Source organism: Hibiscus syriacus, unplaced genomic scaffold (genome assembly GCF_006381635.1).
Source record: "Hibiscus syriacus cultivar Baekdansim isolate YM2019G1 unplaced genomic scaffold, ASM638163v2 tig00003507_pilon, whole genome shotgun sequence".
Taxonomy (NCBI): Eukaryota; Viridiplantae; Streptophyta; class Magnoliopsida; order Malvales; family Malvaceae; genus Hibiscus; species Hibiscus syriacus.
The window spans coordinates 969,458-984,189 of record NW_024061975.1 but is presented as its reverse complement, the minus strand read 5'-3'; the positions used below and the strand labels follow the sequence as shown (position 1 = coordinate 984,189).

The following is a 14,732-nucleotide window of genomic DNA, read 5'->3' as shown; positions in this document are numbered from 1 at the left end:
TTATCTTTGGAGTATTTGAATTTTTATTTTTGTGAAATTTGTCAGTTTCAGGTGAGATTTTGTTCGGAGATCGTTTTTGTATTATTTTTTTTTCCTGCGGAAATTTTCTTTTAGTCGATCTGTTTAGATTTCGCTTGGTTGTTGATTTATATTTTTGTTTAGCTGCTGACAAATTCTTGAAATGAAACAGAACTTTAAATTGTTTTTAAAAAAATGATAAACTGCTGACTAGAAGTTAAGTTAAATCTGATACTATTATTTGCGCCTAAAATATTATATTTTTTCTGTCAATAGGATTGATCATTCTGTTGTTTGTTCTATGAGAAAAAAAGTTGATTTGGAGCTAGATTTAGATGAGAAAATAATGATTTTTTGCTATTTGTTTACTGTTAAATAGATGCAGATTGCGTTTCGTGCTTTGATGCTGAAAAGTAAATGCTATTTCTGTTTTCTCGGTCAGAAAGCTTGACCAGACAACAACTGCCTTCCATAAACGTGACAACTGATTAAAGGATGGGATTTGAGTTTAGTGGTGGACAAGGATCTCAGAGGAATGTCTGACTTTATGTGTGAGGTAAGTTTTCTTATTTATCTTTTACTTTTATTTCAGTTTACTTCCATTTTCCAGTAGTCTAGTGCTACAATGTGTAAAATATTCTTGTAGGATGTAATACTTTCAGCTTATTAATTCAACTTGAGATTGGTTTTACCATCAGTTGTTCACTATATTTTTCATGTCAATAGAACTTGTGTTGTGGGTAAAAAGAAAACAACAGTAATCAAAAGTAATAAGGTTAAACAAACAAGTAGGAAAGAAGATGCAACTCAGGAAAAGCTTAAGGGTTAAAGGAAACCACTAGTTTTCGTTTAATTCAAAGAAAATAATAAGTTGTGGATGTAATACTTTTACAGCTTATTTATGTTAGGGTTACAAAGATAAGTTAATCTTAGCCCTAGATTTAAAGCATAAAGGAAACTTATAATCCTAGTCATCCAAAATATCTTTAATATTTAATAAAACTAAAATAAATAAATATTTTAAGAAATATAAGCTCCTGTTACCACCATCAATAATCAAGTCACAAACCTTTCCACCACAATGCACCTCAATATGGAAAATGCTATGTTACCTTCAATCCTCTAGTTCACCTTTAGTTGATGTTGTCTACACTCAACACTCTAAGAACAATCACAGATTCGTCTTGAACAGGGTACATATCATTTTCTTCATGCTCTTCAACCTACTCATAAAAAGTGGGGTCAAGGACAATGTCCTCTTGCTCTTCCATCTTGGTCAAAATCACCCTTCGTTGAGGACCAGAATAAGAACTATGGCCTTTTTCACCACAAGTGAAACAACGAATCTAAGAGTCACTACTAGCCTTAGAGACGTTCTGTCAAACTATTTCAGGTCCAAATCTCGTTATTGCCTTCCCCTTGTCAATTCTCTCAAGATTTCCAATATTTCCCTCACCACTATTCATAGAAGAAGCCTCAGGATGATTTTTGAAGGGTGTTTGCTTTATTTTAACACCTCGAACAGCTTTAATCCCTCATTGTTCTACTTCAATTCTTCCGGACACATGCTTTCTTGCACCATATCTCCGAACACTCTTTCAGCCATTAAAGCATGTTGCTGTGCATCTTTAAGGTTGAATAATAGAACCACTCCCATCTCATCCCTAACAGACTGATTTAATCTTGCTAGATAAGGAGACATCATATGTTCCTTAAACTCAAGCAACCCAACTAGAATAGAACGAGTGTTAAATTCAAAGGTGTACTCTTCTACAGAATCCCTTTTGACTTAATGAGTGGAACTTCTCACGTAACTCCAATTCTTAACCAATGAGTAGGAATTGTTTATTCAATTTTGCCTTTATGTGTTCCCATATGCTAATTTTTGGCTTACATTGGCGTGAACACTGCTCTTCAACTCTCTTCCGCCATCGAAGTGCAATGCCTTTCAGTTTTAGCTTTACAGACAATACCTTCCTAGCCTCTACCATAGACTTCCACTCGAATTAAGTCTCAAAACTAGCTTCTCAATCCTAATAATCTTCTACACGCATCTTATGATGAAAGCCAGTAACTTCAATTCTATTTTGCCCCAATTTAATTCAAGGGCATGTGCCAACCGCTCCTCCGGCATGCCTCTTGCCGCCTGATTTACATGCCCAGCATCATTGAAGGGGTTTTCTTCGTCTCTTAGATCAGATTCCTTAATTTAACTACCGTCCAGTATAACTGATTGTGATCGGTCCGGGCTCCCACCGGTTCCTGTCGTGGCCTATTATGAATTGCACGTGACAATTCTTCTATCACACATTGTATTGCAATCAAATCCATCTCTTAACATTGATTTCCTCTTGGATGGCCTCTATGACATCCAACCATGGCTTAAAAGTAAATTTTACTTTAAACCTTTATCTAACAAGGCTTCGATTATCAATATTGACGTGGTTAAGAAGAAAACCAATAGTAATCAAAAGATTAAGGCTGAACAAACAAGTAGGAAAGATGGAACTAAAGAGAACATAGGATTAACGGAAACTCTAGTTTTCTTTTAATTTAAAGAAAATAATAGTGATAACTTGTAGCTGTAATGTTTTTACAGTTTATTTATATCAGGGTTAGAAAGATAATTTATTCCTAGCCCTTGATTTAAAACATAAAGGAAACTTATAATCCTAGTCATCCAAAATATCTCTAATATTTAATAAAAGTGAAATAAAAATATTATAATAATATAACCTCCTGTGTCAACTTGAAGTTATATAACATGGAATAACACCTCTTTTGTTATGATAATGTGGAGGGATTTATTGTAAATTTGAGGGTGATGGATTTGTTTTGAAGAAAATCTCAAGTACTGTAGTTTGAAGCTTGTTGTTTCATTTTTATGGATTTTCTGTTTCCTCTTGGATTTTGTTGATAAGTTAGGATTTAGGGTCAGTTTGCCCATTGTTTATTGGAACATGCTAAACTTAAGTCATATTTTGGTGTTTCTTTCTCTGTCAGCGATGGAGGGGGTACTTTCTGTGTTTGTGTTAAGCCTGGTTGTCAAGTTAGGTTATATCATATTATATATTACATCTGTGTTCTAGGAATGGCTGTTTAATTTTCCTCGTTTAATTGGAACTTGGACATCCTAATAAGTTTCAATGAATTGAACCCCAAAATAGAGTTTATTCTTTTAGTTTAAGTTGTTTTTAATAATTTAACCCAAACTGGATTTTGTTAGCAGGAATCGTTGTTCAGTCTTCTTATTGGTATGTTGTTTTCTATATGATTTATTCACTTTACAGAGTTGACAGGCTTGTAGAAATCAGAGTAATTCTCTATAATTTCTTATTCTTTTCAATAGAATAGATTACATATTTATATACAAATCATCTCTCTAAAGTAGGAAACTCTAAGAAAGGAAAAATACTAATCCTAGGAGATATGATCCCTTAAAATAAGGGGTTGTAGAATATTTACAGAATCCCTTAATTAAAGGATATTTACAGAATCATATATTTCTATAATTCCTACACTCCCCCTCAAGCTGGAGAATATACATTGTATAATCCCAGGAATTTATTGAAAACAGGCTTTGGTAAAGCCTTAGTAAGAATGTCTGCAACTTGTTCTTCTGAAGGAATGTATGAAAGTGTGGCTGTCTTTTTGTTAACTTGATCAACAATAAAATGCCTATCAATCTCAACATGCTTTGTCCGATCATGTTGAACTGGGTTCTTGGCAATTTGAATAGCAGATTGATTATCACACAAAACTTCAAAGTGATCATCTTGATTAGTGACAAGTTCTTTCAGTAGTTTAAATAGCCAAATTCCTTCGCATATTCCCAATGCTAGTGCTCTGAATTCAGCTTCAGCACTACTTCTTGAAACAACAGATTGCTTCTTACTTCTCCAAGTTGTAAGGTTTCCCCAAACAAAGGTGCAGTAGCCACTAGTGGATCTCCTTTCAGTAAGGTCTCTGACCCAACTAGAATCTGTAAAGATCTTAACAGTTTCGTCTTGTGTCTTTTTAAACATTAAATCGTGTCCTGGAGTTTCTTCAAGTACTTGAAAATTTTATTTGCTGCTGCCATATGCTCTTCAGTAGAATTAGTCATGTGTTGACTTATCACATTTACATGAAATGTTATATCTGGCCTTGTCAAGGATAAATAAATTAGTTTCTCAACTAATCTTTGAAATTTATCTTTGTCTACTAAGGACCAATCTTCTTTGTTAAATTTCAAGCTTGCCTCCATTGGTGTATCATTCGACTTACAACCAAGAAAACCAGTTTCTATGAGTAAATCAAGTACATATTTTCTTTAGTTGATCACAAGTCCTTTTGACCTTACCACCTCCATTCCTAGGAAATATCTTAGCTTTCCCAAGTCCTTGGTTTCGAATTCCTTATTTAACAACTTCTTCAAATTGCAAATCTCTTCTTCATCATCTCCGATAAGAATTATGTCGTCCACGTACACAATAAAGATAGCTTTCGTATTTGTAGAAGTTACCTTGATGAAAAGAGTATGATTGACGAGGGACTGCTTGTAGCCGTTTTTTAGAATGACTTTAGTGAACCTCTCGAACCAAGCTCTAGGTGATTGTTTTAACCCGTATAGAGACTTATTGAGCTTGCACACTTTGTTACTTCCTTAAACAGACTTTAAGCCAGGTGGCAACTTCATATAGACTTCTTCTTTTAGCTTGCGTTAAAAAAAGCATTTTTTACATCAAGTTGGTGTAATTTCCAATCACAATTTACAACCAAACTTAGGAGTACTCGAACAGTATTCAGCTTCACCACAGGTGCAAAAGTTTCTGTGAAATCTATCCCATATGTTTGTGTAAAGCCTCTGGCCACTAGTCTCGCTTTGTATCGTTGGATGCTACCATTGGAGTTATACTTTACAGTAAAGATCCATTTACAGCCAACAAACTTTTTTACTCGAGGAAGGTCCGTAACGGTCCAAGTAGCATTTTTCTCTAGTGCACAAATTTCCTCTTCAACAGCCCTTCTCCATTTTGAATCCTTTAGAGCTTCAGCTATGCTTGTGGGAACCTGTTCTTTATCCAAGTTTGTTGTAAATGCTTGAAAAGACGACATCATTGAATTATAACCAGCAAATTTTTCAATAGGATGCTTCGTGCACTGTCTAACCCCTTTTCTAATAGCAATTGGGAAGTCATCTAGAGTAGGGGAAGTGGACTTACTGATTTATTCTTCTATTTCGACAGCTAGACCCAAATCCAATTCTCGGCAAGCATCAGATTGCAAAACAGCCTCAGGAATATGTTTTCTTTTCCTTGTATAGAAACGAAGTTGTTTGATTGGTATTGTTTGTGGAATATTTTGAATGGGAGTAGGTGTATTTTTAGGAAGGGTATTTAAAGTGGGTATAGGTGAAGTAATGATAGGTACTACCGGTGGATCAATGGGAGTAGTTATAGGTGACAAATCTGTAGGTAAGGACAAAATTGGTGGCAATTCTGAAGGTTGAGAATGAAGAGTAGGAGGAGATACCTGATGTGGTTGAAAATCCTTCTATGTCTCCCCCTGAATTTCAGCCTGAGTGAAATAGGGACCCTGCTCATAAAATGTTATATCCATAGTGGTAAAAAATCGTTATGAAGGAGGATGATAGCATTTATAACCTTTCTTAAGTGAAGAATATCCAACCAGTACACACTTTAATGATTTAGGATCTAACTTGGACTTATTAGGAGCAATGTTTTGGATAAAAACAATACAACCAAATATTAGATTTGTTTACTAATGCCAATTTTTGGTATAATAGAGCCATTATCATCCAGTGCAATGGTAAAAAATCTTTGGGGTTGAAGTGTGCAAGAGCATGAGTATAGGCATAGGCACAAGATGTCTGCTTTATAAAAAAAGTAATTTGTAACAGTATTTATGCTGGTGGGATAATAATTGGATGGCTACTATTTTGAAGATTGCTCTTCAGGTTTGCCTCAAGCCGCCTTAGCAACCACCTTGTTTTTGGTTGCATTGCCATTTTAAGGAATACTTTGTGCTAGTTATAGGATGGAACAAAATTCATCCTTCTAGAAGTATCTTTAACTTGATCTTCTCTGTTTTCATTTCCTTTGATAAAGAATGATTGAATATGACTAAACTTTAAGTGATTGATGTTACATCTTGAAGATAATGCTTGTGTTTGGATGAATTCGATGCTAGTATTACCGATGATCATATAGTTCCTCATCCTGTTAATGAATATGAGGCTCAATTCAAACTTCAAGAGGATGGTCGAATGAAACCACAACATTAAGTGATTAGAGTTTCTAGGATTGAAGATTATACGATTAAATGTGGTATTTTCAGGGAGAAGGCTCTCATATTCTGACCAAGAACTGAATATTAAAAAAGGATCCATGTCCTGACAGACTTGATGGCATATTTCTCGCTTTGGGTGATAATGACTCACTCAAAGAGGCAACAAGCATGGTTTTTGATGATCCAATGATGTCCAGCCATGGTCTCAAAACTGGCGATATAGATTTAGTTAGCAGTGATTTCTGTGTAGATGATCCTGTGTTGGTTGACAACTGTGCTACGGTTGTCAATAACATCTATCGTTTTCCACTAAATCATATATCTGAAGATAATTATGATATTAGATTTTTTTTAATAATAACCATGAAGACAAAGAAAACGGTGATACGAAGATAAAGAAAACGGTGATCTTCTATGTTATGGTTGGGGGAACATTGGAAATTTTGAGGATGTCGATAGGATTTACAGGTAGTTCTTGAAATCCCATTATTAATAACTTTCAGTTATGCTTTACTATGTAAAACCTGAGGTTCACTAGGACCTTGTCTCTGAGTATTACTTAAGGTATATACATTCAAACATCCATAAGTATCCACATAATGTACCTGCACCATATTTGTATCCATGCATGTACGTCGGTTTACAAAGTACTATCACTGTAGAACGATAATTTACTTAAAAATAAATTGTTTTTAATTCCATACATCAATCAATAGTTACAGCAGAGCTTTTATACAAGATATTACTAAGAGTCCTAGCTAAGGTAAGAGTTCTAGATAGGTTAGAAGTTATCTCTATCTATAATAAAAAAGCAGAATTAAAAAATAAAATTCTAATAAAACTAAAACCCCTATAAGCAATAGAACTCACACTCTTCCTCAAGTTAGGGAGTATATATTATAAAGACCTAGCTTGGATGTGATCTCGTCGAAATTGATCCTTGGAAGCGCCTTAGTCAAGACATCGGTTAGTTGATCTTTTGAAGAGACATAGTTTAGTTTTACTGTTCTGCTATTCACCTTCTCAGCGTGAAGTGTCTGTTGATCTCCACATATTTAGTTTTGTTATGTTGTATTGGATTCTTAGCAATACTTATGGCTGACTTACTGTCACTCTGAAGCTCAAAGTCTATTCTATTGCAAACCTCCAGCTAAGGAGTTTTTGTGACCAAACACCTTTACAAATTCAGAGTGCTATTGCCCGATACTCTGCTTCAACACTACTTCTAGAAACTACAACTTGTTTCTTGCTTCTCCAAGTCATTAAGTTTCCCCACACAAACGAACAATAGTTGATCATCTATATGTTAATTCTCCAACCCAGCTTGAATCTGAGAAAATCTTGATTGTTCTATCTTCATGTTTTCTAAAAATTAGCCATGTCCTTATGTCATCTTTAAAAACCTCAAAATTCGATATACCATCTCCAAATGTTCTTCTCTAGGATCTTTCATGTATTACAATGTTAATAGATAAGGCTATGTCCGACCTAGTTTCCGAAGGAACTCGTGTCCTGATTGTTTCCCGAGCGTCAAACAATGCTAGTTTATGTAAACCTACTATTTCGTCTCTACTGTTCTGATATTAATATTATTTTCGCTTGAAGTCTTATTTGAGGATATACTGAAGTGTTAGGGTACCTCGAGTCTAATTCCCTTAAAAATTGGCCTTTTTGTCCAATACAGGCTGAACGTATCGATACTAGCCCAAGAATATCGATACTCCTGCAAAAGTTTCAATATTTTCTACAAGTATTGATACTTTTAAACATTCTGAACCACCTAGTTTTGATACTTTCTGGGAGTTTCAAAACTATAACCCAAAGTATCGGTACTCTTGAAAGAGTATCAATACTCTTGCCCAGAAACTCACGAGTTTGCCCGAGAAGAAGAACAAGTTTCAATACTATCCCTCTAGTATCGAAACTCAACCTGTAGAGAGCATAAAATAGGTGCAAAAACTCCTATTCTACTATCCTAAAGACCTTAGTAAGGTCCCCAAACATTATTAATATTTTATGAAGATACAAAGGGGCATAAATAGGGCTTTAAACATGTTTATAACTCTGAAACATGAAATCTACCATAGGAATGCTTCAACCTTATGCAGCCTACTACATTTCATCTAAATGACTTACATATGGTATAGTTGAGTCAATAGTGAGTTACCTTTGATGTTATATTGCTAGAAACGTCAAATGCTCAACCCAAGGTAAACTTTTTCTTCCCCTTAGCTTATGAGCCTTCTCCAACCTCTTATACTAAACAAAACCAAATGCAAGGGTTACTAACTGTTTTTAGGGATTAAGGAGGGTTTTAAAACACTTCCTAAAGCTAGAAATATATGAAAAATGGGTTGGACCCGTCTAATTTCGTAAACCCTTCTAAAACCCGTTTTTATAACCATGGCCAAAACTTGATCTTAAGGTCTCAAATGAAAGCTCAAGAGGTGTTGATTTTGATTCTTACCTTGGTTTGATGATAGACTGAAACTAAAACAAAGCTTCCACCTTTGCTCAAGAGAATGATGAAGAAGAGGAAGAAAACTTGGGAGAAGAAGACAAATGTAAAGAAAAGAAAAGCTAGAATTCAGACGGTGATATCACCAAATTTTAATGGAAATCAACTTTATTTTTGAACAAGGTATAATTGCTTACTTGGACCCTTCAATTCTGATTACAGATTAAAAACATCCTTTTTATTCACTATTGGGCTTACCTCAAGCTCAAATCCTCTTTAATTTGGGTCAAGGAGGAATTAAACCAATGCCCATCTCGGGTTAGCCCAATACTTCTAACCCAGGATTTGCCGCGTTTCACCAATGCCATTTGATTTTGTGGAGTTGAAACCATTTGACTTTGCAAAAGTAGAACCTGAACCATATTTTACATTTCCAAAACCATCAAAGTTCCCATTTAAAACGTCTAAAGCATATGCTGAATCTCATGTGTAACAGGGCATGGACTCTGGTCCATAGGAAACTGGAGGCTGATAATATCCTGATGAATAATTTGGTTGTTGACCAAGGCATTGAACGTCAACCCCCATTAAAGCTCAAGTTGCATATGGGTTATAGCTAGGCAAATAGTAGATCAATGAACTATTTTCTGATTGCACTCCAGGCTGATGCTTGGCAGAGACGACATGAGATTGAGATCGAGTGTTGATGCTTGCGGCGGTCGATAAGAAGTGGCCATGGAGGTTTGCGACGGTTCGCAGTCAATAATAGGGATTAAGGTTTTGTTGAAATCTTCTTATTGTATCTCTGATCTAATGAAAATTTGTCTGTGTTGGGATGATCCATAGTGAGAGAAAACAAGTAAGGATTTACCCGAAATTGATACCATGTAGAACGATAATTTACTTAAAAATAAATTGTTTTTTAATTCCATACATCAATCAATAGTTACAGCAGATCTTTTATATAAAAGTTCTAGCTAAGATAAGAGTTCTAGTTAAGTTAGAAGTTATCTCTATCTATATAAAAAAACTAGAATTAAAAAATAAAATTCTTATAAAACTAAAACTCCTATACGTAGTATAACTCACAATCAGTACTTAGCCTTTCTTATTGTTCTCACAGAAATTGTGATTCAACGTTTGGGTTGGGAAGTCACGGTAATGAAGATTATTTATGTTGGGTTTCATCTTCACAAGCAACTGAAGGATCTCAAGATGTGTTGAAGGCTGATGCTAAATTGAATAGTTTACCAGAGAATTGTGCAACTTATACTCCAGGTGCAGGTACTTCAAGTTCAACTATTGATTCCAACCAGAAAAGTTTTTTTCTAGATAACAAAATAAGTTCCCTTGGTATAAGCAGTACAAATCCTGGCGTTGCTCACATGTCATCTTTGAATGTACCCAATAACAAATCTGGAAGTTAAGGATGGCTTGACACCTAATGAAGAGGTTAGTAAAATCTTTCTTCTTTCTCTATCTTTTAAAATCCACATTTTGTTTAGGAATATCCCTCTATCCAATTTTGGCACCCTGGAATTGTCATACTCCTAGTATCTTTTACGCGCATTTTCTTTCCAAAGATAAATTCAAGCTAAAGTAAATTAGGATGATAAGTATAAATAATACCCTGTTTCGATAGTGCGTGTTCATAATGGATATAAAATCCCCAATCTAGATTTGGATATTGATGGATATAATTCACTCTTAAGCTGGTTTCAGATGAAAGAGTTTGCTGTAAGTTTTCCCCGTCTGGAATATTTACTATGTTGTCTTAATTGTATTGCCAAATAATAGATTAGTCCACAAATAATCAGTAAAAACAACTGAGTACGTCGGGAGGAAGAATAGATCGTCATCTTAAAAATGGTGAGTCTTATCACCAATATGGTAACATCAAGCAGTTTGCAGACGTGAAGCATTTCTATAGTGATGCATCCTGTCTACTCTTTTCCTCACTGGATCTTCAGCAGCAGAAGCATAACATCAGACCTGATTCTGTAAGTCTACAGCAATCCTTCAAACCAAATTTCAAGATGTGCAACTCTAGTTAGTAACAAATCTGAAAAAGGATATCTTTCTTTGACAAATGGGTCATCTTACGTATCAAATCAGGTACAGACTATAGATCGTGGTTATTCATTTGAGGTTCCTGACATTGTAACGAATGAGAAGAGAGAAAAACTGAACTACCAACATGAAACACAAGCCCCACTCAATAGTCTTGTCGACCAAGCAAGAGTGGAAAGCCAGGTTGCATTTTATGATCCAGTCACTTCTCAAAAGCATATCTTTCAGTCGGAACGGGATGAAGGTCATGGTGAAGGTGAAGGATTTAGTGTAGGAAAGCAAGCAGAACTAGGTTCTTCAAACGGGTAGGAAAGCTCTAGTGTAAGTTTGACTTTGGTTGAAGTCTCACTAGAATCAACTAGTTTTCAACAGCTTCAACAAGTCATGGAAAAGGTATGGTAGATGACAAGATTTTGTGATGCGCAGAATCACATGTTCCTTGTAGATAATCAGTAAGCATGGTAATTGATCAAGTTATCGAATTTTCAGTTGGATATCAGGACAAAAGAATACGGGATAGTCTGTATCGTCTGGCTAGGAGTGCGGAACAGAGGCATAATTGTGCAAATACAAGTGAAAGTAGAGATGATAAAGATGCAAGTGGACCATTGGAGGCAAAAGAAACAAGCAAGCATGTTTTTGTTGCTTTGTATAAAGGGCCCTATAGATGTAAACATGATAAGAATCCGTTTTCGAACTGTTACATCTCGAATATTTGTTTATTTTCTTTTTCAGGTGCACTAGATTTATGGATATAGAAACTAACACAAACCCTATAGACATATCCATAGCACATTTGCTATTTCACCGGCCTTCGGATCCATCTCTAAGGCCTGTTACCGAAACATCTTTAAAGTCTTATGGGACGGTAAGTGTAACCACCATTTTTATAACCCTTAAATCCCATAACCCCCATTCAAACCCGGTACATAACCCTAACCTAACTATACCCTAGGGATATGATTCAGCCATCACTGCAATTTCCCAAGCCTGCTCAACAAAACCCCGTGATATCCGGAGCATTAAAAACACTTCATCATTAACACAGTGGATCCACAGTATAGTTAGGATTATTTTTATTTGTTTTTTTAACCTATGTAAAATTGGTTATAAGAACCAAAACCATGTAACAAGAGAAGTAGGATCTGACTCTTGGTTATTTAGACCGAAAAATAGAAAAAAAAATATCAAAGACTTTTCTTCTCTCAGTTTTTCAACAATCAAATTCTTGAAGGCATTCTAACCTTGGTTTTTACTTTTGGTTCTATGCTATTTCGAAAATAAAAGAAATAAAATAGAGATTTAGGGGTTAGATTACCTTGTTGTTGGGGTATACGTCGGTGTATAGAATCATCGGGGAAAGGGTAGCCTCGTAGGTGGCCTTGGTCGGACGAGAATATGGCCACCCATTGGGTGGCGGAGGCGGTGATGCTTCGTTTCTTTAAGGTGAGAGGTGTCGTGAGTTGAGAGAAGAGGAAGAAAAGAGATGAGATATGGGTTTAGAAACCACGACACAAGTGAAATCTGGAGGGGGGAGTTGATATCTTAGCATTTTTGGGTAAACCACACTAAAGTCCCTAGATCTTTAGTGTGTTTTGCATTTAAATCATTAGTTTTAGGTTAAATCATCTTGCTGGTCCTTTATGTTTAAGGTAATTCACGTTTTAGTAATTTTTAGGGTTAATCGAGCCTCAAGTCCTCTCAGTTTAGCATTTTTATGATTTGGTCACCATTTCTTTTATTTTACATGATTTGCGAATTGGATACTTGGTTTTATATTATTGTAATTTAGTCCTCTACTGTATGTATTATTTTTTTGTTTGAAATTGGCTACTGTTATTTGTGATCTTTCATTTTATTCCTATATTTATGGATTATTTACTATTCTAGTGCTTCTATTTTGGTTATTTTCTTGTTTCATGCCATGATATTTGTTTATTGATGTTTAGATACTAAGGTTGCTATAAATTTTTTATCACCATGTAATGAATAAATAAATGTTATTTATTTTACCATTAAAATATGTATTATGTTTTAGATATGTATCTTGATTGTATTATTATTATATATTACTTTGTACATAATATTATAGCATGATAAATATTTTATTTTATATTTTAATTATATTTTAGAATAAATATTATGTTATATGTTTAATATAATATTTAGAAAATATGTATATATTTATAAAGTAAAATAAAGTTAAAAAATATTTAAAATTGTTCTTTTAATCCATGTGTTTTTTTCCTCTAAGTGCTCCAATGTATCATATTTTATTTTGTTTAAAAGCCTCATTAGCATAACTTAACCGGTTACATAATTGGATTAATGGTAGTATTTATGTATTTTAAAATATTATGAAGGGACAGTCTTAAGATAACTAGATGTCCTTTTTCGATATTTTAAAATAAATAAATATTCCCAATAGAAAAACCTAAAAAAAATTGATTCCATTAAAAATTAATTAGTTTTGAAGGGAAAAGTAAATATTCACTATTTTAAACTTATCGAGACAATTTGCTAATTTTATTAGGAATTAAGTCTCGATATTTTTAAATTATTGAATATCACTTATCTTTTCTAATAATATAATTCGGATTAATGAATTTAATTTCTTTCTTTGGTTGAATAAAAATTATTTTAATATTGAATTCTTAGGAAAAATTATTATATTCCTTTTATTTCTGTTGGAAGGAGAAATATTCGTCCTAAAGTATTTTAGGGAGTATTTTCTCTTCAATTGGAAATAAGAGAATATTTTATATTTTTCTTTAGAATTTTGTATGGTTGAATTCAAAATAATGTAATCGTAATTTAAATATGTATTCAAACTCTTAGATTTCTACTATTTAGAGACAATATAATCGATGAGTACCAATTTTGGGCGTTTTAGGGGTGCTTATCCTTCCCCACACATAATTGACCCCCGAATCCTTTTTCTTACTAAAAAATGAAATTTTGGTTACACGTGGATCGGTGTATATTTTAAAATGACGTTTTTCTTAAAAACACTTTTTAAAAGATTTTTTTGAGGTATTCGACCTACCTAATCTAAAAGGTCGATGGCGACTTCAAAACAATTCTGTTACAAAATCGAGTTTTCACAAAATAAGTCGAAACTCGTCGTATCGCCAGAAATCTGTTACGACAGCTTGGCGATTCTGGTGGGGACTTAGAGGGCAAGCCATAAATCGTTTATATATTGTCTCCATAGTTAGAAATTGAGAAGTCAGTTTTATTTAATTTAGGATTCCTTTGATTCATTTCAATCGTTATTTAATTTTATATTATGTATACTAATGTGTGTATTTGATTGATTTTCAGATGTTAAAGTCTCAGATTCGCTTTAGTTCATTTTTGTGTGGTTGTTTGTCAAAGGTTTGATAATTTCTCCTCACACACGACACTTGCATTGGATAACATAAGCTCTATACCCGAGCTCTTTCTTTTAAGTGGAAGCGAAAGCGACGTCTTTGTGAGAATATATTCTCCGTGTCAGACCTAGCAAGTAGCTTTCGGGGTTCATATGCCCTATGTCTTCGTGAGGATTTATTCTTCGTGTCAGGCATAGGAAAATGTGCCCCCTCGAATTGAACTCGATCTGTTTAAGCCTATAATGGGTGAGGATGGAGGGTCTGGCTCGCCCAAGGGGGCATCGATAGTGACAATTCGAGTACATTTTCTCTTAGAACCGAAACTCTACATATAGTCAACTGTAAAAACCCACCCGATCTAAGACCATGCCGAAACTTTATCCATAGGTACCCAAATAAGTGTACACAAAGAAATGAACTCTAACATTTCTTTAATTTATTCGATAGATATTTTTTTAATAATTGCTTGTGAACTAGAAATTATGCGGTTAGGGTTTTAATTTAATCTTTTCGTATTTCAC

At 34.3% G+C, this 14,732-nt stretch overlaps 1 long non-coding RNA gene across 2 annotated transcripts; it reads left to right on the top strand.

Annotated features, from left to right (window-relative positions):
- Nucleotides 1–11,607, top strand: LOC120178804. 2 transcript variants are annotated; one of them, XR_005521549.1, is made up of 3 exons: nucleotides 1–51; nucleotides 461–574; nucleotides 11,573–11,607. It is a non-coding gene; the product is annotated as an uncharacterized LOC120178804 (long non-coding RNA). The 2 variants fall into 2 exon arrangements; XR_005521547.1 differs by lacking the exon at nucleotides 11,573–11,607 and adding an exon at nucleotides 5,807–5,924.
- Nucleotides 11,608–14,732: the final 3,125 nt, after the last annotated feature.